Raw genomic sequence first — 26,919 nt, forward strand, 5'->3', positions numbered from 1 at the left:
AATTACAATGTGCCCAGAATAAGCATGTTTCAGGGACATCCCTTCATCCTATCTTTTTTTTCTAGTTAGAAACATTTTATTTAAAAGTGCCAAGTAAAAACCCACATTTTCAGACCATAAGATGTTAATATATTCAACAAAAGCACATTTAAGTGCTGTGAATTTTACAGAGCAGTATAATAACCCAGATCCATTTTGATTAGACGGTTGATGACCCTTCCGAGGTTACACTTTACAGACAGACAAATCCCTTATAATAATGTAAACAAGACTTTTCCCTAAAGGGTGAATTTGAGAACTTCAGTCCATTCTTTCGGTACTTGCACTTCTTTGTGAACTTCCTGATGGGGAACGACTTCTTTTAGGAGATGCGGATCTGGATTTTGATCGGTTGCTTCTTGGCTGTGAAATAGACATGGATCTTGATCTTGACCTGGAACGCGATCTCAATCCTCTTATAGAACCAGACCTAGATCTTCTGAGTGAAGCTGATCTTGATCTACGAAGAGACACAGACCTTGATCTTTGAGGGAATGCTGACCTTGACCTCCTTCCCCGGCTCTTGCTTCGTGAGTGAAGAGTATCGCCTTCCCCTAGATTGAGAATGTGATCTAGATCGTGACCTGCTTCTTCGACAGTTATAGTAATGACAGTCATAAGCATAATGCCCATTTTCACCACACTCATAGCATCTATTATTAGGATCAAAGGGATGTCGGGCAGGTGGCCTATCAAAACGAGATCTCCGAGGCATGCCTGTCGATAATTCAACTCTCATTCAAAAACCACAAATCACCTTCCCATCCAATCCTCGTACTGCATCTTCTGCATCTCTAGGATCTTCAAATTCTACATAATCAAATCCTGGAGGATTTCTGGCAATCCATACAGTGCTTCAGGGTCTATAGTCACTGAATGCCCTTTCTAACTTGCCTTTACCAGCACCAGTTCCCAGGTTACCAACATAAACCTTGGTTTCTCCTCCATACTGGGCTCGCAACTTGAGTAGCACGGAAGCGGCTGCGTGTCCTCCCTTGTGGGCACTCCCTGCAGCACTACCTCATGCTAACTTTGTAATAACACAAATCTCTAAGTACAAGGTAAGAAAAATACAGGCTTAAAGAAAGTCATGGTGGTAAAGTTAATTAAGGAAAGGTTCAGATTAAATCCTAAATTCTGGTCAAATCCAAGAATCAGAACATTTTCTGTTCTACTGTGTCTCTAATTCTAATGACCCAAGAGTTTTATGCTTCTCAGTCTATTAGTACTTGACTATTTCAGTTTTTAGGTGAAAGCAGAAGGTTGCGGTAGAAATGAAGAGTTAGCATTTATTGGATATCTACAATCTGCCAGTCAGCCTATCTATGTCAATTACCAGTATCATCCAATCTTCTAAAGAGGACAAACAGAAGAGTTAAAGGAATTTCTTAAGGTCACAAAAATGATGACTGGCAGATGTTCAAATCTATATCTTCCAGCCCCCAAAATTCAGGCCTCTTCATCATATAGGATATAAACCTCCTTCAAGTTAATGACCTGTTCCAGGATCACAGAAAAATCATAGACAAGTGCTTCCTTTGATTCTCATCGCAAACCTATCTTCTAGAAGGCAGAAAACTGACACTTCAAAGTAGAAAACCAAGGTAGGAAAGTGAAAATGACTAAGCTGACAATATACTCTTTCCTAGCCTGAGGATTCTGAAAGGGTTTGGCTTTTATATGCAGCCCAGAGTCGTGCCTCTAGCCCTATGCCTAACCACATCTCCTCTTTCATGCCTAGCCTTTGTCTCCCTTTTCACCATCACCTGGAATTGGAATTTTCTTTGGGCTGCCAACCAACTTCCAAATAAAGACATGGAGACTTATTATTAATTATGAATGCTTGGCCTTAGCTTAGGCTTGTTCTACTAGTTTTTTTTTTCTTTTATTGGTTTTTTGAGACAGGGTTTCTCTGTATTGCTTTGGAGTCTGTCCTGGAACTTGCTGTGTAGACCAGGCTGGCCTTGAACTCACAGAAATCCGCCTGCCTCTGCTTCTCGAGTGCTGGGACTACAGGCTTGAACCACCAATGCCTGGCTGTCCTATTAGCTTTTTAAACTTAATTTAACCCATTTCTATTCATCTATGTTTTCCTCAGGGATTTTTGCCTTTCTTTCATTCTGTATATCCTACTTTCCTGCTTCTTCCATGCTTGTCTGTCTGGCCCCTGGGATCTCCCTGTCATCTCATCTTCTTTTGTCCCCCTTTTGAGCCTAGATTCCTTCTACCACTTACTATTCCTGCCTTCCTGCTATACCTCCTCCCTTGCTATTGCCCATTCAGCTCTTTATTAGACCAATCAGATGTCTTAGGCAGGCAAGATAAAAACAGCAACACATCTCCACATCATTAAACAAATGAAACACATCTCTCCATAAACAAATGTAGCACATCTTTCCATGATTAAACAAATATTCTGCAACAATCACCATCTTCTTTGCTAACATAAGTTAATCTGGGTTGAGCCTTGGGGCTAGCATAAATCACAGATTTCTCAAAGTTTTCTGTGCCAGACATATTTTTAAGTGCATAGCCACTTTGTTCTTTTTATTTGTGAGGAATACAGCCTTAGGGGTATAACAGAAATCTGCACTGGGGCAAGTATGCATGAGTTCTTGTTTTTTAATTAATTTATTAATTTTAAAAATAATCTTATTTTATATACCAATCAGAGTTCTCTGTCCTTCTCATCCTCCCTTTCCCCTCACCATATCCCCACCCCACCCCATCCACTCCTCAGAGTGGGTGAGCCCCCCCATGGGTAATCATCAAAGTCTAGCACATCATTTGGGGCAGGATCAAGGCTCTTCCCCTTGTATCTAGGGTGAGCAAATTATCCTGCTATAGGGAATGGGCTTCAAACACTCAGTTCATGCACTAGGGATAAATAGTGGTCCCACTGCCAGTGGCCCCATAAATTACCCAAGCTTCCCCCAACTGTCACCCACATTCAGAGAGCCTAGTTTAGTATATCACTCCTTCCTCTCCATAACTGGATTCCAGGATTTCGGCACTGTGCTTAGCTGTGAATCTTTGCTTTTGCTTCCATCAGCTTCTGGATGAAGGTGCTATGATGGTAATTAATGTAGTCATCAATCTGATTATAGGGGAAGTGAAGTTAAGGTAGCCTCTCCACTATTGCTTAGATTCTTAGTTTGGGTCACCTTTGTGGATTCCTGGGGATTTCCCTCATGCCAGGTTTCTCATTAACCCCATAATGGATCCTTCCATCAAAGCATCTCTTTCTTTGCTCTCCCTCTCTGTCCTTCCCCCAACACAACTTCCTTGATCCCTCATGTTCTGAGTTCTTGTTGTTTTAAAAATATATTTTATTCAAAAAATTACCTGTACATGTTTATGTTTTTTGTTGTTGTTGTTGTTGTTGTTGTTGTTGTTGTTGTGTGTGTGTGTGTGTGTGTGTGTGTGTGTGTGAATGTGAGCACAGGTGACTGTGGAGGACAAAATAATGTGTTGGATATTCATGTGGATTCTGGAAACCAAACTTGTGTCTTCATTTCCAAGAGTAGTAAGCATTCTTAATCGCTGAGTCATCTCTGCAGGCCAGAGTTCATGTCTTAACCACAAAAATATACTGTATTTCTAAGTATTGGGTTAGATACAGCAGCAAAGCAAGATGGAAAAGGTCTAAATTGATGCTAAAGCTAACAATAGAAACAATATGGCTTCTACCTAGATAGTGCTTTTGAATTTATGTAGCTCTTTCCACATCTATAAATTCAGACTTTCCTCAAAAGTAATGTGTGAGGAAGGTATAAATGATTCACTTAGCCTCACCTTTCTCAAGGAAACAGCTCAGAACACAGGTCAAATAGCTTGGTTGTAGAATTTTACTTAGATCCTAACTCAATTCTTTCTTCGCTATATTTCCCTGAGCAAAATTTTGTCGGTGTCAAGCTTGTCATATGTAGAGATAACTTCATTTGGTATTTGGTGGAATCAGTATAGTAACATGAGTACTATTTTACACAAATGAAGCCATCAATAAGTGTTGGTTATTATTGGTGAAGGAACTAAGTTACCGTGAAAAGAAAGATCTATGCATAGCATTCAGAAAATCTTGAGCACAACAGGATCTATATAGTTCTTGTATTTTCCTCCAATTCACTATTCTGGAGTTTATTACCTGAAACTGGCTTTTTAAAATATTTTTGCATTTTGACAGATAAGACAGAAGCTTGGTATAAGAATTCAGTATGCCACCAGAGCAGAATATTCATTTTGTCTGTCACACCAATATTCTATGTGATAGTTAGTCTTAGTTATCAGACTGAGTAGCAATAACCTAGGAAACACATCACAGGGAATGTCTGAGAAGGCATTTTCGAGGAGAATTAACTGAAGGAGAAGACTTGTACAGAGAGTGGCCAGTCTTCCGATGTGTGGCCCACACTTAATGAGGTCAAAAGAAAAGCAGTGTGTACCTGACTGTCTTCACTTTTACTTCCTGAGTGTGTCTATTGTTGAAATCAAACTCTGCTTTTTGTTGTTCTTTTTTTTGCTTGTCTTTCTCCCTTTTTATGGGCTTCCAATATGAATTCAATATCAGCAAGGACAGAACTTCAGCACAAGATTGGGACTGCTAAGGCATCCTGATTCTAGACCTGACCACATCCACCGAGTTCTTCACCTCTTTAATGTGCCAGCAGCCACTTTAAACTACCAAGCTCCTATCATGTAAATCTATCTTTCCAACTATGTATGTGTGTAGGTATGTATATATGTGCCTATTGCCAATTTCTGCATGTATACACACAATCTATTGACTCCGTTTCTCTAGAGATCCTTACCTAATACGCCTGACACCAGACAACTGGAATTCAGCACCTGGGATAAGGCTGGCAGGTAACAAGTCTACTGGATAAAAGTATCTAAGTTATGAACTGTAGGGAAAGAGAGACAAAGCTATATAACGGTTGTATTTAAGAAACTCAGTTTTAAGCCAGGCGTTGGTGGCACACACCTTTAATCCCAGCACTTGGTAGGCAGAGGCAGGCAGATCACTGTGAGTTCAAGGCCTGCCTGGTCTACAGAGTGGGTGCCAGGACAGGCTCCAAAGCAATACGGAGAACCCTGTCTCGGAAAAAAAATCACCTTAGTTTTAGAAGAGAGTATGAACTCCAAAGTGTGCTAAGTAATGTCCTGAAGAGATATAGAAGAACTCTGAACATGCCTTGAAAGGAAATAACGGTCATATCTGTTAATTTGTTTATCATACCATTCATTGCCTAGAAACAAAGAGGAAAGGACAAACAAAATTCCTTTAATAAAAAATAAAGATCAACTGGTGAGAAAACAACCAGAGCTCAAGTTAAGCTTTCAAATTCAGGGTTTTTGTCTGTGTCTTCAATGTGTCTGGATGAGAATTGGCCCTTTCTCTTTAAAACAGGATAAAGAGAAAGAGTTCTGCATTGGTTTTTCCAAAGAAATCAAGGCTATCTTTTTTTAAACTGTAACTTTAAAACTTCACTGTTTGAGAATTTCACAATGTGTTTTGATCAAATTCACCCTGGCTCTACCACCCCTGTGGCTCCTGCTGTGCCCTGGCCTCCCTCCTTCCAACTTCATGTCCTCTTTTTAGTTTTTAAGCTCATCATATCGTATCCTCTTAGTGCTTTCTGGTATGTGTATGGATATAGGGCCATCCACTACATTTTCAGGAGCCTATCAGGATCTGCATCCATGAAGAAAATGAATCCACTCTCCCCTGGCATCCATCAACTGACAATAGCTCCTCAGAAAGAATGTGGGTGGCATGCACTCCTCCCTCATCCTAGCTGGAATTTTGACGGGCTTGATCTTGTACGGTAATCCCAGATGCTGGAACTTCATGAATGTAACGAGCCAGTCATGTCTGGAAACCCTGTTTCACAGCAGTCCTCTGCAACTTTTTGTTCTTATACTCTTTGTGTCTCCTCTTCCATGACGGTTCTTGACCGTCCTTGGGGGAAAAGGGTGTGATATGGATGTCCCATTTAAGGCTGAGCACTCTACAGTCTCTTATTCTGAATATTGAACAGTTGTGGGTCTCTGTCATAATTGCCACCTACTGCAAAATGAAGCTTTCCTCATGAAGGCTTGGAGATGCATGGCTTTCTGGGTATAAAGACAGGAACTCAATGAGAAGTTTAGTACTATGTCCATTTAGCAGAAGAATAGTTTTAGGTTCTCCCGTAGGACCTATGATCCATCAAGACATAGATTCTTATACCAGGCATGGGTGGAGCAAACCTTAATTCTAATCAGAAAGCAGTTATAAAATATTTTTTTAAACTTTTTGTTGATTTTTGAGACTTTCATATCATGTGTTTTGATCATATTCATCCCTTCCAAAGTCATCCTGAACGTAACCCCACTATCTCATCCATTCATCCTTAAATCCTTTATTTTTCCCCAATAAGATCAATTTGTGCTACCAAGATATTTTCAAATGTGTGACCTCCATTGGAGCATGAACTTATCAGGGGCTACACTCTTAAACAAAATTGATTTTCCCTTTCCTAACAGGCAATAATTGCCAACAGCACTGTGGATAGGGGTGGGATTTCATGCCCAACTTCATGCTTAGATTTGAACTGGCTTGGAGTTGCATAGGTCTTGTGCATGCTGTCATAATTACTGTGAACTGAATTCACGTGTATAACTGCCCTGCTGAAAGACACTGTTTCCTTGTGGTCATCCACTACTTCTGGGTTTTACATGCTTTCTGCCCTATCTTTCACAGTGATTCACCAAGCCTTAGGAAGAAGGGTATAACATTATATTACATTTAGAGCTGATCATTCTTCAAGTTCATGTTTTCTGTGATTTGGCCAGATGTGGGTCTCTGTGGATATCACAACCTATTACAAGTGGAAGGTTTTCTGATGAAGACTGATAGATGCATCAATCTATGGGTGTAATGATGTCATTAGGAATCAGTTTAATACTATGTTTGCTTAGCAAAATAATAGTAGTAATTTCTCCTCTATGACATGTCGTGTCTTGCTTCTTAGTCCAATAAAGGTTTTGGGTGTGGGACATGGATTATAGAAAAGGTAAAAAGAAAAAATAGATAAAAATCCAGTAGGACAGAAAAAAGCCATAAAAGAAAAGAGCAGAGAAAGACTAGTCAGAAAAATGCAAGATCGAGAGAAAGGAAAGAGTATGTAGAGTGGTACTTAAATCCAATTTCAAAAAAGGTTGGTTATTTCCATGCCACTATTGTACCAGTGGGAATGTCTTGCCAGGTTAGTGACCACTATAGCTCATAGGGTTCACAGCTAGATATTATTGGTGATTACTTTTTTCCCCTGCCAAATGAAGCTTCCAGGTCAATACCAGTCTTAAATGTGTGGGATCATCAGAAATGAGTCTTAATATGATGTCCTGGAGGGAAGAATATTGGTAATAACCTGTACTATTTGAGTATTTATGGAACCTCCCCAGATAACAACTCCAAAAGAAGTAACCAAGACACCCCTCTTTATATTTATTAGTCTATGGTAGTAATATCATCGCCCCATTATAGAACAGGTCTATTTAAAGTAAATATGTATGTATGTATGTATGTATATGTGTATTTGGATAGCATTGATCCAAATTAGGCTTTTAAATTTTCTAATCATGTCAAGTTGGTCGTTTTCCAAGACAACTGTAATGTAGTCTTATAAGGCTGTACTTTATTAGTAATTTTGAATATCAAAGTGGTTTTAACCTTGTCAATTTTAATAAATAGCACTCTAAAACCAAAGCTATATTTTTGACAGTTTGAGAAGAGTACTGAGCATGGTAAACTACTGTCAAGTGTGAATTTACAGTCAGGATGATGAGATCTGACAACTATACACTGTGCTCATTTAGCATAAAGAAATGCATGTTAACACCCAACCTGCTTCAGAAAGGAAGTATAAAAATGATTATTGTGACTTGGTTAGTAGCAGTAACTTATTTGATCATTCCATAGAAATCACTTCTTATTAGCAAAGCCCAAGAAGAAACTGTATTTTGTACCCCTGTTAGAGAAGCAAAGTAGGTTTGAGTACCACTTCTTTGAACCTAGACCCAACAGTCTAATTCCTTCTTTCACCTCCTTTTACCCATTTTCATTGGCTTAAATTAATATTCCTGCTAAATTAAGGAACACTGGTTCAATAATTTGCTAGCTATATGATGTTGAACAAGTTATTAAAACATTTGTTATTTTTGGCTATGAAATGAAGACACAGGTAAGACTAGCCAGCACATAATAGGCATGTTCAATAACCAGCAATTGAGTGAAAGGAGGTCATAACTGCTTATTAGTAAGAAATGTGTTTCAGTATGGGAATATTCAGATCAGAAAGTGTTTGCCTTTCTAGATATTTGTGGGATGGAAAAGGAGTGATTCTTTAAATGTTTTGCTTGCACCTGGCAGCACCAGCAACCTTGATGCAGGATATTATATAAGTCTCAAAAAATGAAGCAAATCTGCTCCACTGCAAGAAATTTCTTAGAGATCAAGACTGCTGCAAAAGCATGATTTCAAATCCTTACTTGCTTTCGGGTCTACCCCTGACCCCTGGAAATTCCGGAGCTTTAATATGCTGCTCCATGCCTACCACCCCCATAATATTCAGAACCTACCATTTTACTCCCAATTCTTCCTCCCCCAGATTAAAACAACATACATTTCCCCAAATTGCCCTTCTTCCACTGACAGATGACAAGTGTAGGATGGTATAACAATGGATTCTCGAGGCAAGGCTTTAAATGAAAGCAGAGGACTAAAGATGATCTATACAGTGTCAGAATATTTTAATTTAATAACATGTATAAAAATGAAGTGTTATGCTCTAGACATAATAATTTTCTGATGTGTGTCTTCACTGCTGTATTTATCTTCTGGTCATGTAATGAGAGGATTCATGCTGCCCTTTAACTGACAGTTTAATAAATCCCAACTCTACTCCCCCTTCCATGAGGCCAGTGTGTGGGCTGACTTTTCAGCAGACTGGAGCAAAAGCAGCCTAGCAGAAGCAGGAAGAGCAGCTCTTGAAAGGCTGTTCAGAATCCTACCACTCTAACCACAAACAGACGCGGTAGAGAGGGAGCACAACATAATGAAATACTTGGAAAAACATTTAGAACAACCCCCACGGATTACAGAAATAATGCAAGAAAAAAATGGGGGAAAATCCAGCAGGGGAGAAAGGGTGAGCCAGGAAGTATGAGGGAAAAGACCAGAGAAAGACTGGCTGAAAGAATGTAAGAACAAGAGAAAGGAAAGAACAGGTTAAAGAAAAACAAAAGGTGCAAGTAGCATTAGGCCTTTGATGCCGGGGGAATGAGAGCCTAAGAACAAAGATGGCCAAACATCTTGTTTGGGAAAGGACAAAATTACCAGAACCCTAGCTAGTCTATTTCTTACCTGGCATTAAGCCATTTTTGCTAGCTTCAAAATAGGATTACACTTGACACCTGTCAGAACTATTGCCTTGACAAGCAAGTGTAGAACAGAACCTGTGATATTCGTGGCACACCTTAAACTGTGACAACTAGGGCAAGTTGAGGGGGCAGTTAAAGGTAAGTGAAGCGGAAAGGAGCTTAGAAAGTCTGGAACTTTTTGTCATGAAGACAGAGACAGAAAAATGCTCACTTGCACATTTTGAAATTAATTTTTGTTTTGGGATTCATTCCCTTTAGATATGATCTTCTAGAAAATGGAGTTGGCTACTCTTGGTAAACCTATCTGTACATTCAGTTTTTATTTCTTTCTACCCTAGAGACCCAACCTCTCCTGAGGTCATCCTGAATGGTCTCCTAGGGAGATTAGAACCTAATCCTAATTAAGTTCTATGGATCCAGTCTCACTTCATATCTAAAGCCTCACTCCCAGTCTTTTGTGGGCCATCCCTAAACTGCAGTATTTTTCCTAATGAAGTTGCTGTTGCCAGGCTAGGAACTGGAGAACGCATTTCTGTCTAGCGCCAGGACAGCAGTGTGGGATTCTGCTTCAATTTGAACAACAGAGTATAAAAAGGCTAATTTTCTCTAGGTAGTTTTTCTATAAAGGAAAGTGTGTGTGTGTGTGTGTGTGTGTGTGTGTGTGTATGTGTGTGAATGCTTGTCATAAAGTTGTTTTTCTGTCACATTAATTTGCCAGCATTGTTCTGGTGAGATGTAATTGTTTAAATTAGTTTAACCTGAATAATTTCAAATTATATATTACTTTTAAAAACTCAGGTAATTAACACCTCTAATGTTCATCTCAGTACAGGTGTTGGCTAATTAAAATAAAACACAATTTGGGGTCAGTGAATAGCCCTCCAATTTCTCCTGTCCTCTGCTATGGAATGCTCTGTTCCATAGTTTGTCCATGATTAAAAGTGGGCTGCTTCCCATTGCGTTCTCATAGGGACTTTACATTTCTAAAAGGCAAGCACTTGTCCTTTGGCTCTGTGTACCTAAGAAATTAGCAAGAATTGGTCTTTAAAAAGTCTATTCCTGCCGGGCAGTGGTGGTGCACGCCTTTAATCCCAGCACTCGGGAGGCAGAGGCAGGTGGATCTCTGTGAGTCCGAGACCAAGCCTGGTCTACCGATGAGTTCCAGGACAGCCTCCAAAACAATACAGAGAAACCCTGTCTCGAAAAAAACCAAAAAAGGTAGGAAAAAGTCTATTCCTGAGTTAAAACATTGTCCAGAAGGTCCAACAGTCGGATAGACAGTGAATTTATTCCATTGTAGAGGACTATGCGGGGACAAAGGAAGAGCGATCGACTCAGCCTCAGTGTATCGAGCACTACGCTAGTTGTTTGTTAGTGCATTGCTTCCTGCAACTCCTAAGACAGCCCAGACAGAAGATAGCGCTATCCTCATTAGACTGAAAGAAAACCAAGGCTCAAAGAAGTTCAGTGTCTTAGCCACTGGCAAACAGTTCATAAGTACCAGGGGCTAGATTTTGAAACAGGGCTGCTCATTCACAAAGACCACAAAGTCACACTGTGACTTACTAATTCCTAAGATTAGTAAACTCGCATACTAGCCAAAGTAAACTGCTGTTATTCAGACTTGGTTTTTCTAAACTCTTATGTTAGTAGGTACTTTGTACTCTGTAAACTTCCTCTTCTGTGGCATCTGTGGTACTACTCTGCTCTGATTTTATTCCTGTTACTCTGACCAATACTTTCCAGTCTGTATGTACTGCTGCTTTCAATTTCTGGGTTCTAAGGCTTTATATTCTGCTTGGGCAATGTTAATGTTATTGAAACTTACATTTTTATGTTTCTCAAGCATCTGGATGTGGTAGGCCCTCAAGGTTCTACTTTTATATTCTACTCTTTCCCCAAAGATCTAGAATCAAACTGTTGGAGCCTCCTGAGACTCTTTTTTTACAAGAATATTATTAATTTTTCCTTTTTTACACATTTTTATTGTATATTTAAATTAGAAACAAGCTTGCTTCCCATATCAGTCCCAGCTCCCTCTCCCTCCCTCCATGACCACTCCCCCCCCGCCCCTCCAGTCCCCCACCCAATCCCCACTCCTTACCCTCCCTGGGAGAATCTCTAGAGTCTGTCATTTTGTTCTGGGGAGGGCCAAATTGAGGAAGCATCCCTCATTGTGAGATGGGCCCCCAAAGTCCATTTGTGTGCTAGGGATAAATATTGATCTACTACCCCCACACCCCATAGATTGCCTGTCTCCTCACTGACATCCACATTCAGTGGGTCTGGATCAGTCCCATGCTGGCCTCTCAGCCATCAGGCTGGGGTCCAAGATCTCCCCCTTGTTCAGGTCAGCTGTTTCTCTGGGATTCACCAGTCCAGTCTTGACCCCATTGCTCATCACTCCTCCCTCTCTGTCACTGGGTTCCAGAAGTTCAGTTCAGTGTTTAGCTGTGGGTGTCTGCCTCTGATTCCGTCTGTCACTGGATGGAGGTTCTAGGATGGTATGTAAGATAGTCATCAAAATCATTATTAGGGAGGGGCATTGAAAGTAGTCTCTCCACTACTGCTTAGTTTGCCAGTTGGTGTCATCCTTGTACATCTCTGGAGTTCTCATTAGTGCCAGATCTCCCCTCAGACCTAGAATGGCTCCTTCTATTATGGTATCTTTCATCCTGCTCTCCTCTATTCTTCCCCCAACTCGACTTTCCTGCTCCCCCATGTCCTCCTCTCCCTTCCTCTTGTCTCCCTCTCTTTTTCCTGGCTCCCTTTCCCCTTCCCCACCTTGTGCTCCCAATCTGCTCTGGAGATCTTGCCTCATTCCACCTTCTCTTGGGTACCATGTATATCTCTGTTAGGGTCCTTCCTGTTTCTCTGCCTCTCTGGCAGTGGGATTGTAGACAGGCACTCCCATGATTCATGTCTAAAATTCATATATGAGTGAGTACATACTTTTCACACAGATATGATATGACCACTTCAAACTCAACATGTCAAAAAAATCAGCCTAGCCGGGCGTTGGTGGCGCACGCCTTTAATCCCAGCACTCGGGAGGCAGAGGCAGGAGGATCTCTGTGAGTTCGAGGCCAGCCTGGTCTAATGAGTGAGTTCCAGGATAGCCTCCAAAACAATACAGAGAAACCCTGTCTCGAAAAACCAAAAAAAAATCAGCCTTAGTCTCACTCATAATCATTCCCAAGCTTACTCCAATCCCCATTGTGATTATTCTTCTATGTCAATCATGTGCCTATAAATCTATTGTGTCAGCTGCAAAAATGAATGTGGATTTTTATTGAAGCACTTGTCTTTTCCATTGTGTTAAAATATACACAAAATAAGTTTACCACCTTAATCATTTTAAGTAATAATTATATTCATGATATTATCTAATCATTACCATTATCTGAATTCAGAACACTTTCATCATCCTAAACAGACATGCTGTACCCATTCATTAATAACTTCTTATTATCACACTCTGCGGGAGGTCTATTCTCATTTCTATCCATACAAATTTATCTTTTAAAAATACGTAATATAAGTGTAACAGTATACTGTATTTTCTACTATGTCTGGGTTATTACACTGAGCAAAACATTTTTCTTGTTTTTCTTTTTCTTAGAATTTTAACAAAAGCTTTATCTGACCTCCATGACAAAGATCAAATTCTTTTTAAAAATTAACTTTTTAAAAATTGAAAATAGATTCTTCCCACATACAATACATCCTAACCACAATTTCCATCCTTCAATATCTCCTAGTGCCACCCTCTCCACTCTCCTCTAGATTCACTCCCTATCTTTTTCCTCTTCAGAAAAAAGCAGGCCTCTAAGAGACAACAGACAAACAGGACAAAATAAGATACAATAAGACAAGGCAAAAGCCCTCATATCAAGGCACAAGGCAACCTAATAGGATGAAAAGAGTCTCAAGAGCAGGCAAAAGAGTCAGAGATAAACCCACACCCACTGTTAGGACTCCTACAAAAACATCAAATTAACAGCCATAATATATATGCAGAGGATCTAGTGCAGACCCTTGTAGGCCCTATGCTTACTGCTATAGTCTCTGTGGGCCCATATGAGCCCTGCTTAGTGGATTTGGTGGGCCACGTACTCCTGCTATCCTCCATCTCCTCTGACTCCTACAATGTTTCTTTCATATCTTCCATGGGGTTCCCAGATCTCTGAAAGGAGAGACACAATAAAGACCTCCAATTTAGTATTCCTCTGTCTACATAATGTCTGCCTGTGGGTTTTACACCACTTCCATCTGCTGCCAGAGGAAGGCTTTCTGGTGACAACTGAACAAACTACAGACCTATGAGTACAGCATAATATCATTAGGAATTATTTCATCTATTTTTCCAGTTGTGTTTGGTTCTACCCTAAGTTTCTCGACTATCCAGTCTTCAGTTTCTGCCCACCCAGGCAGTGTAGGGCATGGGCTCTCTATTGTGGTATAGGTCTCAAGTTAAACCAAATATTAATTGGCTACTCACACATGTTCTGTGCCACCATTGTCCCAGTACATCTTTCAGGAAGGACAGATTATTGGTTGAGGGATTTGTGGCTGGGTTGGTTTGCTAGTTTGAATGTAATTGCCTCTCATAAGCTCACTGGGGAGTAGAATTATTAGATGTGGCTTTTTTTTGGAGCAGATATGACTTTAATGGAGGAAGTGTGTCACTGTGGAGATAGGCTTTGAGGTCTCGTATATGCTCAAGCCACATCCCAATGAGATCGACCACTTCCTGTTGCCTTCAAGTCAAGGCATAGGACTCTCAACTACTTCTCCAACACCATGTCTGCCTGCAGGATGTCATGTCACATCAGGATGATGTCTATGAGTAAGTATTCATTGATTCCACTAAAAAAGAAGCTCCCTTGTTCTTCATAATCAGTGGAAGCACAGATCATGGATTTCCACAGGGTTTCTGGCTATACCACGGGGCACGAACACCAACATAGCTTCAGGAGGCAGCACATACCACAGACATCCCTATGGTCTTTGGTAGTAACTTGGGTCATAGACAGCAACATGGCCCTCTGCTACGGAAGGGCAATGGACACAAACATGGTCCCTGGTGGCAATGGACCACAGACATCAACATCGTTTCAGGCTGAAGCCCAGGACACACATGTCAACATGGCTTTTGGCAGCAGCTCAGCCACAGATGTCAACATAGCTTCAGGTAGCAGCACATATCACTAACATACACATGACTTTCTGCGATAACATTCAACTCAGAAATCAACATAGTCTCTAGCAAGAACTCAGACCACAAACATCCACATGTCCTCTAGTCACATCAGGAATCTTGGATTTCAACATGGCTCCAGGTCACAGCACAGACCACTGACATTCCCATTGTCTTAGACGGTAATACAGACCAAGGGCATCAACTGGGTCCTCAGCTACAGCATGGACCATGGACAACATCATGGTAACTGACATAAACACAGCCCTTGGCTGAAGCAGAGCCATGCCAAAGTCATGAAGTTTTATCATACAAGTCTTTAACTTGATTGGTTAGGGTTTCCCAATATATTTTAGATTATTTAAGTATATTGTGAAGGGTATTACATCCCTGATTTCTTCTCAGCCCATTTATCATTTGTATACAATAGTGCTCCATTTTTTTAGCCAGTCTTGCATCCAGCCACTTGACTTAATGTTGTTTATCAGCTGTTGGAATTTCTTGGTAGAATTTTTGGAGTCACTTATGTGTACTATTATATCATTTGCAAATAGGGATATTTTGATTTCTTCTTTTCCCATTTGTATCCCTTTGATCTCCTTTTGTTTTCTTATTGCTCTAGCTAAAACTTCAATTACTATATTGGATCGATATGAAGAGAGTGGACAGTCTTGTTTTGTTCCTGATTTTAGAATGACTACTTTCTCTTCATTTAATTTTATGTTGGCTATAGGTTTGCTGTAAATTGCCTTCATTATGTTTACGCATGTCCCTACTATACGTGATCTCTCCAAGACGTTTATCATGAAGGGGTGTTTGATTTTTGTCAAAGCCTTTTCCAGCAACTAATGAGATAATTAGGTGCTTTTTTCTTTCAGTTTGTTTGTATGGTGGATTACACTAACTGATTTTCATATATGGAACTATCATTTCATCTCTGGAATGAAGCCTACTTGATGATGGGGAATGATTTTCTTGATGTGTTCTTTGATTTAGTTTACACGTATTTTATTGAGTATTTTTGCATGTTCATAAGGGAAATTGGTCTGTAATTCTCTGTCTTTTTTGAGTCTTTATGTAGTTGCATTTCAGGGTAACTGTAGCTGCACAAAATGCCTTGGGCAATGCTATTTCTGCTTCCATTTTGTGGAATAATTTGAAGAGTATTGGCATTAACTCTTGTTTGAAAGTATGGTAGAATTCTTTGCTAAAACCATCTGGCACTGAGTTTTGTTTGGGAGACTTTTAATAACTGCTTCTATCCATAGGAGTTATAGGCCTATTTACATTGTTTCTCTGATCTTGATTTAATGGTACCTATCGAGCAAATTGTCCATTTCTTTTAGATTTTCCAATTTGTTTGAGTATGGGTTTTGAAAGCATGTCCTTATGATTTTCTGGATTTCATTGATGTCTGTTTTTGTGCCACCATTTTCATTTATGATTTTGTTAATTTGAATATTCTTTCTGTGTCTTTCACTTAGTTTGGATAAGGGCCTCTCTATCTTGTTGATTTTCTCAGAGAACCAACCCTTCGTTTTGTTGGTTCTCTGTATTGTTGTCTTTGTTTCTATTTTATTGATTTCAGACCACAGGTTATTTCTTTCCATCTACTCCTCTTGGATGTGCTTACTTCTTTTTGTTCTAGAGCTTTCAGATGTGCAGTTAGGTTGTTAGTATAAGATGTCTCCAATTTCTTTATGAGACACTAAGTGCTATGATTTTTCTTCTTAGCATCACTTTGCTTCCCATATGTTTTGTTTTCCAAAAGGATGGATCTTCTTGTTGTTGTTTTTATCCAAGCCTTTTTATTAAGGGAATATACAGACCCTTGATATTGAAAAATATCAACGACCAATGATTGTTAATTTTTAAAATTTTGTTGTTGTTTATGGTGGTTGTGGTGGTGTGTGTGTTTCCTTTCTTTTGGTTTTAATCTTGCTAGATTATTTATTTCCTTATTTTCATGGGTGTAGGTATCTTCCTTAGGTTTGAGACTTCCCTCTAGTACCTCTGCAAGGCTGGATTTGTGGATAGATATTGTGTAAATTTGGCTTTGTCATGGAATATATTGCTTTCTCCATCTATGGTGATGAAAAGTTATACTGGATATAGTAGTCTTGACTGGCATCTGTGGTCTCTTAGAGTCTGCAAGCCATCTGTCCAGGTTCTTCTGGCTTTTTAGGGTATCCATTGAGAATTCAGGTGTAATTTGCATAGGTCTGTCTTACATGTTAGTTGGTCTTTTTCCCATGTACATTTTTGTTATGATAACTCTTGCTGCCAGGCTGGTCCCAGTATCACATCGACCCCAAAAAACACACAGAGACTCTATTAGTTACAATGCTGTCGGCCAATGTCCAGGGCTTCTCATTGGATAGTTCTGTCTTAAATATTAATCCATAAATACTAATATGCATATTTTCACAAGGGCTTATCTTACTGAGGATGCCAGACTCATGCGTCCTCTCTTCCAGGGATCACATGGTGACTCTACTACTACATTTCCCAGAATCCTCCTTCTCTATTAGTCCCACCTATGTTGCTTCCCAATTGATCAACAGTGTTTTATTCATTAAACAATAAAAAAGTCATGTACACAGAAGGACTTCCCCCATCAGCTTTTTGTATTTTTCTTTTTTCTGTATGTTTAGTGTATTGATTGTTATATAGCTATAGTTGTTTTGTTTTGTTTTGTTACATTTTGTTCATTGGGGACCCATGAACCAGCTCCCAAATAAATACATGGAGACTTATTCTTACTTATGAATGCCCAGGTTTATTTTGGCTTGTTTCTAGCCAGCTTTTCTAACTTAAATTATCCTGTTTATCTTTAACTATGTTTTGCCTCTGGGCTTTTTGCCTTTCTTATTCTATATATCTTTGTTTACTTCTTACTCTGTGGCTGGTTGTGTGACTGTGTGACTGACCTCTATTGTCCACCTCTCCTTTTCTCACTCCTTGCTCATCACTCTCGAACCTGGATTTCTCCTCAATTTTGCCCTTTCTCCTATTTATGCTCTCTGCCTGGCAGCCCTTCCTATAACTCTTCTCCTGCCATTCAGCTCTTTATTAACCAATCAGTTGTTTTAGACAGGCAAAGTAACACAACTTCACAGAGTTAAACAAATGTAACATAAAATAATGCAACACATCTTTGTATCATTAAATAGTACACAACGTAAAAAAATGTAACACAGCTTAAACTAATATTCCACAACATGTGGTGAGGGAATTTTCTTTTCTGGTCTAATATGTTTGGTGTTCTGTATGCTTTATGCACATTTACAGGCATCTTCTTTAGATGAGGAAATTTTTTTCTGTGATTTTGTTGAAAATATTTTCAGGCCTTTGGGTATTCTTCTCATGAGCAAAACATTTTCAAAGTTCATCTATGTTGTAGCTGGTATTAGAATTCCATTCCATTTACAACTGAATAATATTTCATTGTATGTTTATACACTACATTCTTTCATGCAGTCATCATTTGATGAATACCTAGGTTATTTCTATCTTGTGATTTCTTAATAGACATATATAAGCGTTCACATTTCCGTACTTGAAATTTTGGTGTATTTGCCTAATGATAAAAATGTAGTATTATTCAGGAACTTCATATGGGATCATTTTGTGTGTGCATGATATGTATGGGTGCGCACTTTTGTGTGTGTGAGTGTGTTCATACAAATGGAGATCAGAGGACAGCTTCAATTTTCAATCCTCTCCTTCTACCTTAAAGACCAGTACTTTTCTTATTTGCTGTTGTGATTGCAAGAATCTTGTAGGGGTGCTTGGATTACAAACATGCTACCACCTCTGATTTCTGGGTATACAAACCCATTCCCAAACTTGTTTTCACTATTGACTAGATCATTTTGTATTTTTATCAACAGTGCAATATAGGCCCAATTTCTCTACATACCCAGTAGTATTAAGATTGTCTAGCTTTTAATAATACCCTTGCTAAGGCTATTATACAGTATCTCAGTTGAGATTTTACTTGCATTTCTGCAATGATACTCAAGATCTTTCCAGAAGCTTTCAGCATTTGAGTCTTCAATTCTTTGCCCATTTCAGCCTATTTTAGTAGGGGTTTTTATAGCTTTTGAGTTTTAGACATTTTTATACTGTAAATAATAATACCTTATTAGATATACTATTTGAAAATATTGACTTATTCTCTATGTTATTCAGTGTACAAAAGCCTTTGATTTCCTCATACCTTATTACATTTGTTCTTGGTGTCATATTCAAGAAATTGTTTCCAAAGAAAATGTTAAGTAAGATTTTCACTGTTTTCTTCCAAATTTTTGGTATTATCTGAACTACTGTTATTTTTGAATGGCAAATTACTGAAAAATGTAAATAGCCACCAACTAAATCTGGAGAAAATACAATGTATCTATAATACAGAACTTTGTACAGATTTTTAAAAAGAATGTGATACATCTGTAAATATTGACATGAAAGTATGAGCAAGATCAAGAAAATGGAAAGCAACAAATGTAAATTATAGTTCACTGACACAAACTATGTTTTGAAAACAAACTCACCAGAAAACATATACAACCCAAGTGCTGCCCCATCCTCACAAATATGTGATGTACATGTGGGAGAGATAGAAAAACAGAGTGGTGTGTGTACTATGGAGCAGGTGAAACTAGAGAAGTGATTGAGGTGACAGGTGAGAGAGAAGACTGAGGTTGACATGCTATCATTGCTCAGCAGGGTCAGTGGTATATTGTACATAAGAGCTCATGTATACCTGGAGCTCATGCAGATGCGGAGTCAGTCTCCACACCTGACCCCAAGCCACCAGATCCCCTGGCTCTGGGCAATAATTGAGGCCCGAGATGAGGAAAAGTTCACTTTCTGGATTGTACCTCTTCAAAGGACCACCGTGACCTGAGATGCTACCAGAGGCCGTGCTGGTGTCTGTGGTTCATGCCCCAGGTTGCAAAGAAGCCTGAGATCCATATGGACATAGGTAGTGTATGTTGCTGTCTCATGCCTTGGTGATGTTCTCAAGCTTTGCTGCCTGGTGGTGGGGAGGCATAGGCGAGTGGCCTATGTAAGCACCTGAAGCCATGACAAGGCTGCTGAGGGTCATGAGTGTGTCAGTGATTCTAATACTGCCAAGGGTTGTGTTGATGCCTATGGGCAGTGTTAGCACCAAAGCCCAAGCTGCTTGAAGCCATGTTAGTGTCCGTGGGTGTGGAGAGCTGGCCTGCACCTTGCTGGCCCAGAGCATGGTGATAGAATAGGCACAGGTGGTGGCATGAGTGCAGGAGAGCTGGCCCTTGTACGAGAGCTGGCTCTGCCCCTTACGAGCAGTGGCAGGGCAGTATTGGTGGTGGCTTGGGTGTCGAAAAGCCAGGCCAGCCCTTCACCAGGCACTGCATGGACTTTCCTCAGTTGATGACTTCCGGTATGGATACAGGTGGAGAAAGACTCATAGTCCCTTAGGGGGCTGGCCACTAGGAATTTGACCATGCTCCAGTGAATATATGGACAACACAGAATGGACTTTTGTCTTTTTTTTTATTTGGTGGGGAGGTCATGGGGGAGGGGGTGGATACCAGAAGACTGAGAGGTGAGCATTATCAGGGTGCATGATATGAGATTCCCAAATATTCAATAAAAGTCATTAAAGAATTTGTATACAAAGGATACGACACATCCATATGGCATTCATTGATTCATAGATTGAGGTAATATGCTCACAGGTGCTCTTATTCTGAGGCTCTTCCTGTTTTCTTCAGAGAAATCAGTGTAGACCAGAGACCCCTTAAATGCAAAAACTACTGATTACATTATTATATTCTAAGCTACAAGGGAATATAAAACATGAACCAATATACTATGTTCAATTATACTCACATAAGATTTTCCCTTGCATGAGTATTTTCCTACAAGAGTAAGAGGTTATGTTTGTGATACTGCATGCTCTACTCTTCCCCATTTCCTGATGTTGCCAGGAGGGAAGGTTGGTAATTCCTTTTCTCTGTTCATGCAGTTAATGCTTTCCTCAGATAATGCTGAGCAAGAAGAAAACCTGAATTCTTATACTTCAAAGACAGTTGAAGTAGGCTTGGGCTATCAGTTTCAAAGAATAAATACAGGCCAGTCATATAGAGCAAAAAAGGGAAAGAAATAAGGAAAGAAAAATTGGAATCATTAGGCATCATTGCATTGTATACATGGTTTATGTTATGCTCACTATTGACTGTAAACTTGGCATGATCTAGAACTACTGATGAGACAATACTCTCGACATAACTGTGAGGGCTTTTCTAGATTAGATTAACATCTGCACATGGTTTTGAAGAGTTTTAATTGAAGTAGGAAGACTTATCTGAAATGTGAGAGGCATCTTTTGGCAGTGTCCCAGATGTATGTAGCTATGAGGGACAAGTTTTGGTTTTTGGTCTGCTTATCATTGCTTCCTGGTTGCAAATGCAATTATCTTATTGTTGCTGCTGCCGCTGCTGTTGCCATTCTTTGCTGACATCTGAGGCCAGCGTTTTAATCCTTCCAATGTGGACTGCAAACCATCTCCTCTCTGGGAGTCTTCTTCAGAGGCAACCAGACTGATAGGTACTCAGTCTCCCCAGCATGAAGATAGCTTTTGTTGGATTATGCAGATTATATTTTGAAAAACAATACAAAAAGCCTAGACCCTGCTAAGAGGGCTTTTTAGGGAGACTGAATATTGAAGAATTACAGCAATTTAATTACTGTCTCGCAGTGAAAGGCCAGACTCGTTCACCTGTGAAGCAAAACAACAAACCCTGGAAGATGAAGGGAGAGGTACCAGGGCAAGAAGACATCTGATCATTTCTGTGGTACAAACTCACAGAAGAGCAACTGGGAGAAATGCCTACTTCTTTGTTAAATGTGTGCTAGGGTCTGTTTATGTTCAGGGATGTGGCTATAGATGTTTCCCTGGAGGAGTGAGAACAACTGGACTCTGATTATAGGGCTTTGTGTATCAAAGTGATGTTGGGGAATTACAGCAGTCTGGTCTGTAGAACCACTGCTTGCATGATTAAACAGGGAAATTATTGGCTCAATACTCAAAGCATTTTGTCCATCACTATGTCAATAGCGAAGGTAAGTATTACAAATATAATGAACTCAACAAACTGTTTCATGAAACTTGCAGTTGTACGTTTTATAACACAAGTAATACTGCAGAAAACTGCAACAAATACAGATGTGGTAGCCACAGGAATGCCTCATTTGAATCATCAAACCGCAATAAATATAAAAGCATGCATACTGCAAAAGAACCCAGGAAATATAAAGACTGTAACAAATATTCAAATTTGTGTTCCAACATTAATCAAAATCAGAGAATCCACATAAAACAGTGCAAATCTGAGGAAAGTAATACATATTTTGGATCTACCCACAAATTTGTGTAACACTGAATACATAGTGGAGAGAAGTCACAACATGTAGGAAACATGGAAAATGCTTCAGAAACAGCTCAAGCCACCAGAAACATCAAAGAATTTATGGTGGAGAGAAACGTGGAAATGCAAAGAATGTGGTAAGTCCTTTTATTAGTTGGAACACCTTAAATCCATTACAGAATAAATACTATAAGTGAAACCTTATAAATGTAAGGGATGTGACAAACCATTTACCAGTTGCTCGAGTCTCAGAACACATTGGGAAATTCATAAGAGAAAGCAAATGCAATGATTGTGACAAATCTTTTCCAAGTGCTCGGTGCTTATAAACCGTCCAAAAATTCATGCTGGAGAGAAACCTTACAAATGTAAGGAATGTGACAAATCATTTAATAAGTGCTTTAACCTTAGGACATTAAAAAGTTCATGGAGGAAAGAAAATCTACAAAAGTACAGAATATGATAGGTCTCCATTAGTTGTCACAACTTAAAGAACATTTCAAAGTCCATACTGGAAAGAAAGCTTACAAATGCAATGGATGTGGCAAATACTGTGCCTTCTACTAAAATCTTAGATGATACCAGAAAATTCAAATTGGATAGAACCCTTATAAATGTACAGAATTTGAAAAATCAGTTACTCAGCATTCTCGAATTACAAACCACAGCAGGATCCAGTCTAGAGAGAAACATCATGAACAAAAGAAACTTATGAAAGCCTTTAATGAATAAGTAAATCTTATAAAACATCAAGAACTTATACTGAAGAATTCAGCAAATGTAACATAGTAGGAAAATCTTTCATAAGAATATTTTCTTATTCAACCTAGAAAAATAAAATAATAATGAAAACAAAAGGGAGAAATATGAAGATTGGGACCAAGTATTTGTTCCTCCAATCTTTGACATCAGACAGTTTATACTGGAGAGAAATGACTTCGTCATTTTCACTTTAGAAATTCCACATTAAAGAGGTTGAAGAGATGACCCAACATTTATAAGCACTGTTCACTCTTTGAGGGGGATCATGGTTCAATTGCCAGCACTCATATGGCACTATTATGCAGCCATTCATAACTCCATTTCCTGGGTATCTGATGCCTTCTATGACCTCTGGGTGTACTATGTATATGTGGTGCAGATATACAGATGGGCAAAATAGCAATACAATTCTATTTCAATAAAAGGAAAAAATCATTATAAAAATAAACTCTGTTCTAAAGAAGCCCAAGAAATGTACATCAAAGAGGATATGAATTTATGCCTTAATGAATGCAGTGAAACACAGACACTTGAATCAAGTAATGCAAACAGTTCAATACACAGAAATAGAGCCACTTAAGAAAACCAAAGCTGAAATAAAACTGGAAATGACAAACTCTTAATGTCAAATGAATCCTAAGGTAAGCCTCATCAATGAACAGATTCAAACACATGAAAGGGACAATTTCAGGTCTTGAAAACAAGGCAGAAAAAATTTTCTCAGTCAAAGAAAATGTTAAATAAAAAAGTATCCAGGCAAAAAATATTCAGGAGATTTGGGACCCATGAAAAGGCAAAACCTACAAATAATATGTATAGAGGAAGGAGAAGAAAACCAGGTCAAAAGTACAGAAAATATTTTTAAAGAAATCATAGAAGAAAATTTCCCCATTATAAGAGTAGAGGGGGTAAAGAGGAAGGGAGTTGGTCATGGGGGAACAGGAAGTTGAGGGGGTGGGGGTAAAATAGGGGGAAGAGGGAATCATAGGATCGAAGACAGATCAGGCACCAGAGTGACCTCGAGTGATCTAAAGGTATAACATCAATTGGCAAGCTAAGCAATAGTGGAAGGACCACCTCGAATGCCCATTCCTGATAATGAACTTGATGTCTATAACTATCCGGGAGCCTTCATCCTGGGACTGATGGAAGCAGAGGCAAACACCCAACTAAGCACTGAACTGAACCCAAGGAACCCAGTGACAGAGAGAGAGGAGTGATGAGCAAATTGGCAAGGAATGGGCTGGCAAAACCAGCAGAGACAGCTGATCTGAACAGGGGAGTGCTCTTGGACCCCAGACCGACAGTGGGGAGGCCAGAATGGGACTGATCTGGACCCCCAAATGTGAGTGTCAGTGAGAAGGCCTGGGCAACCTATGGGGCTCTGAGCTGTGGATCAGTGTCTATCCCTGGTATACAATCTGTCTTCATGTGCCTATGGCACAAAGAGAGATGCTCTCTCAGCCTGGACTCTTAGGGGAGTGCCTTGACCCTACCAAGAGTGAAATGATAGACTTTAGACATCCCCTATGTGGAGGGATTTGGCAATAGGGTGGGAGGGAGGGTGGAAGGGGAGTGCGGGAGGAGGGGAGGGAGAGGGAACTGGGATTGACATGTGAAACAAGCTATTTAAAATTAAAATAAAAAATGATTAAAAAAAAAAAAAAGACAAAGGCATGTATATCAAGGCACAAAAGCATAGAGAACACCAAGTAGGCAATACTCAAAATAAAACTCTGTACAACACAATAATTTTGCAAATTAAAAAAATTAACAGGTATAAAGATAGACAGAAGAATATTGCTTGCCCATGATTATGTGAAGAAGACCGGATAAAGGGGCATGCTGAATGACTATGTTCTCTATCAGAACTGTGTTAGCCATTACATGACTATATAAATTTATCAAAATGTCTCAGATTCCTCACTTAAAGTTGGTGAATTTTTATATGAGAACAAACAGAAATTTTAAATCAAAGATACGAAGGTATTCTAAGTGGATGCTGTAAAAAGCAAAACAAAATAACACCACCCTACAGGTTCAGTACTTGAGGCACTAGTTTCCAATTCTGATTTTAGAAATAGCTATGTTAAATAAAGTCTTTGTGCCTCTATTAAATAGAAATGATTTTATTTATATTATTTATTTATAGTATATTAGGACACACTGAGATAACAAATGTAGTCGTACTATAAAATGTTTATCACCTTTGTTATAGTGACGAGACTGTGTGTTCTGTACAGTTGGATTTTTATCAGCTATAGAGAATGTTTTGCCTAGAACAGGGTCAAAGGGAATAAATTGAATACTGAATCTCAGGACTCACAAGCCCCAACTCCTCCAAAGCAATTGCTCTTCATCAGATGATTAATAAATGTTTTATCAGTGCAGCCTTGGGCTAAATTTAACTTCTGGGAGAAAGTCTGACTACAGTTGTGACAGGTGACACAGGAAGGTTGCAGAAGTGAAATGCAGCAAAAGGCCAAAATAGTAACATTCATGTCTCAAATGGCTGGTGGTCTGAACGTTAATTTTGCCTTCAGAATGTCCCATCAGAGACCTGATGGTTTCCTGGTTTCCATCTTAATTCATTGAACCTGAACACTTTATCTCACTAGAAACATCTCCCTGGATTTTACTTCTTAGGCCTTTATAAAGGCTGATTTTGCAGGGGAAACTATTTTCTCACAAATGACAGACTTCTATCTTTGAGCCTACACAGATTTCTGATTAGAAGGAAGTTAATCTTGTTTTCTAAGTAAAAGGCGGTTCCTCATGAAGAATGAATGGTCTAAGATAAAAATACATGGTCTTATCTGACTGTTCACATTGACTCAAAGTGAATGGACCAACCTGTGTCAGGACCAAGGAAACCAAATGAAAGGTTGGAAAAAGGTCAACTTGACCAGTGTGTAGATCTAGAGAGAAGGAAAGCCAAATGCCATCAAACTTTTCCTGCTGGTCTCTCTTTGCAACTCTCAAAGTTAAAAATAAAAAAGAAAAGGATCTCAATTTTATAGAACATTTTCCCAGGCTAAGAACTTCTAAACAGTGAAGCAGCCCTAAACTACTCTGAACAAAAACCTATTTCTGTATACAGTGTGTGCTTCCATGTCAAAGAGGGCAACAGATCTCATTATAGATGTTTGTGAACCACCATGTGGTTGCTGGGAATTGAACTCAGGACATCCAGAAGAGAGCAGCCAGTGCTCTTAATCTCTGAGTCATCTAACCAGGCTACAATCCACAGTCCTAGAGACGCTAGGTACCAAGGAGGACCCCAAGAAGGACACATGGATTTCCAGGGGAAATAGACCCAATCTCCTGGGTAAACTGGGAGTGGGTGTTAGTGGTGGGAATATGAGGGATCAGGTTGGATGGGTTGGGGACAGGACAGAAGAGGAGAGAAATGAAAGTGGTATCTTGATGCAGGGACATTTCTGGGTTAGGTAGAAACCTGGTGTCAGGAAAACTCCCAGGAATCCACAAGGATGACCTCAGCTAAGACTCCTAGCAATAGTGGAGAGGATGCCTGAAGTCTCTGTTGTTATCAGACAGTCTTCATCCAGTAACTAATGGAAGCAGATGAAGAGATCCACAGCCAAGCACTAGGCCAAGCTCTGGTAGTCCTGCTGAAGAGAGGAAGGAGGGATTACAAGAGCCAGGGAGGTCAAGGTCATGATGGGAGAACCCACAGAGACAGCTGACCTGAGCTTGTGGGAGCTCACAGACTGGACTGACAGGTAGGGAACCTGCATGGGACTCACGTAGGCCCTCTGCATGAGTGTGACAGTTATGTAGCATGGTCAGTTTGTAGGACTCAGAGCAGCAGGATCAGGACCTGTCCCTGGAAATTAAACTGGCTTTTAGGAACCTATTCCCCATGATGGGTTGCCTTGCCCAGCCTTGAAAAAGAGGGAGGAACTTGGTACCACCTTAACTTGATGTGCCATGCTTTGTTGACTCCCATGGCAGGCCTACCCATTTCTGAATGGAAGCAGATGAGGAGTGAATGGGGTATGGTAGAGGAACAACGAGAGGATGGGGGAACATAGATGGAAGGAGGGTAGGAAGGGG

At 39.7% G+C, this 26,919-nt stretch overlaps 1 pseudogene; it reads right to left on the minus strand.

Moving 5' to 3' along the window:
- Window positions 1-300: 300 nt before the first annotated feature.
- Window positions 301-20,155, minus strand: LOC101831881 (annotated as a pseudogene).
- Window positions 20,156-26,919: the final 6,764 nt, after the last annotated feature.

The sequence above is a fragment of the Mesocricetus auratus genome, unplaced genomic scaffold (assembly GCF_017639785.1).
Source record: "Mesocricetus auratus isolate SY011 unplaced genomic scaffold, BCM_Maur_2.0 Super-Scaffold_100003, whole genome shotgun sequence".
Taxonomy (NCBI): Eukaryota; Metazoa; Chordata; class Mammalia; order Rodentia; family Cricetidae; genus Mesocricetus; species Mesocricetus auratus.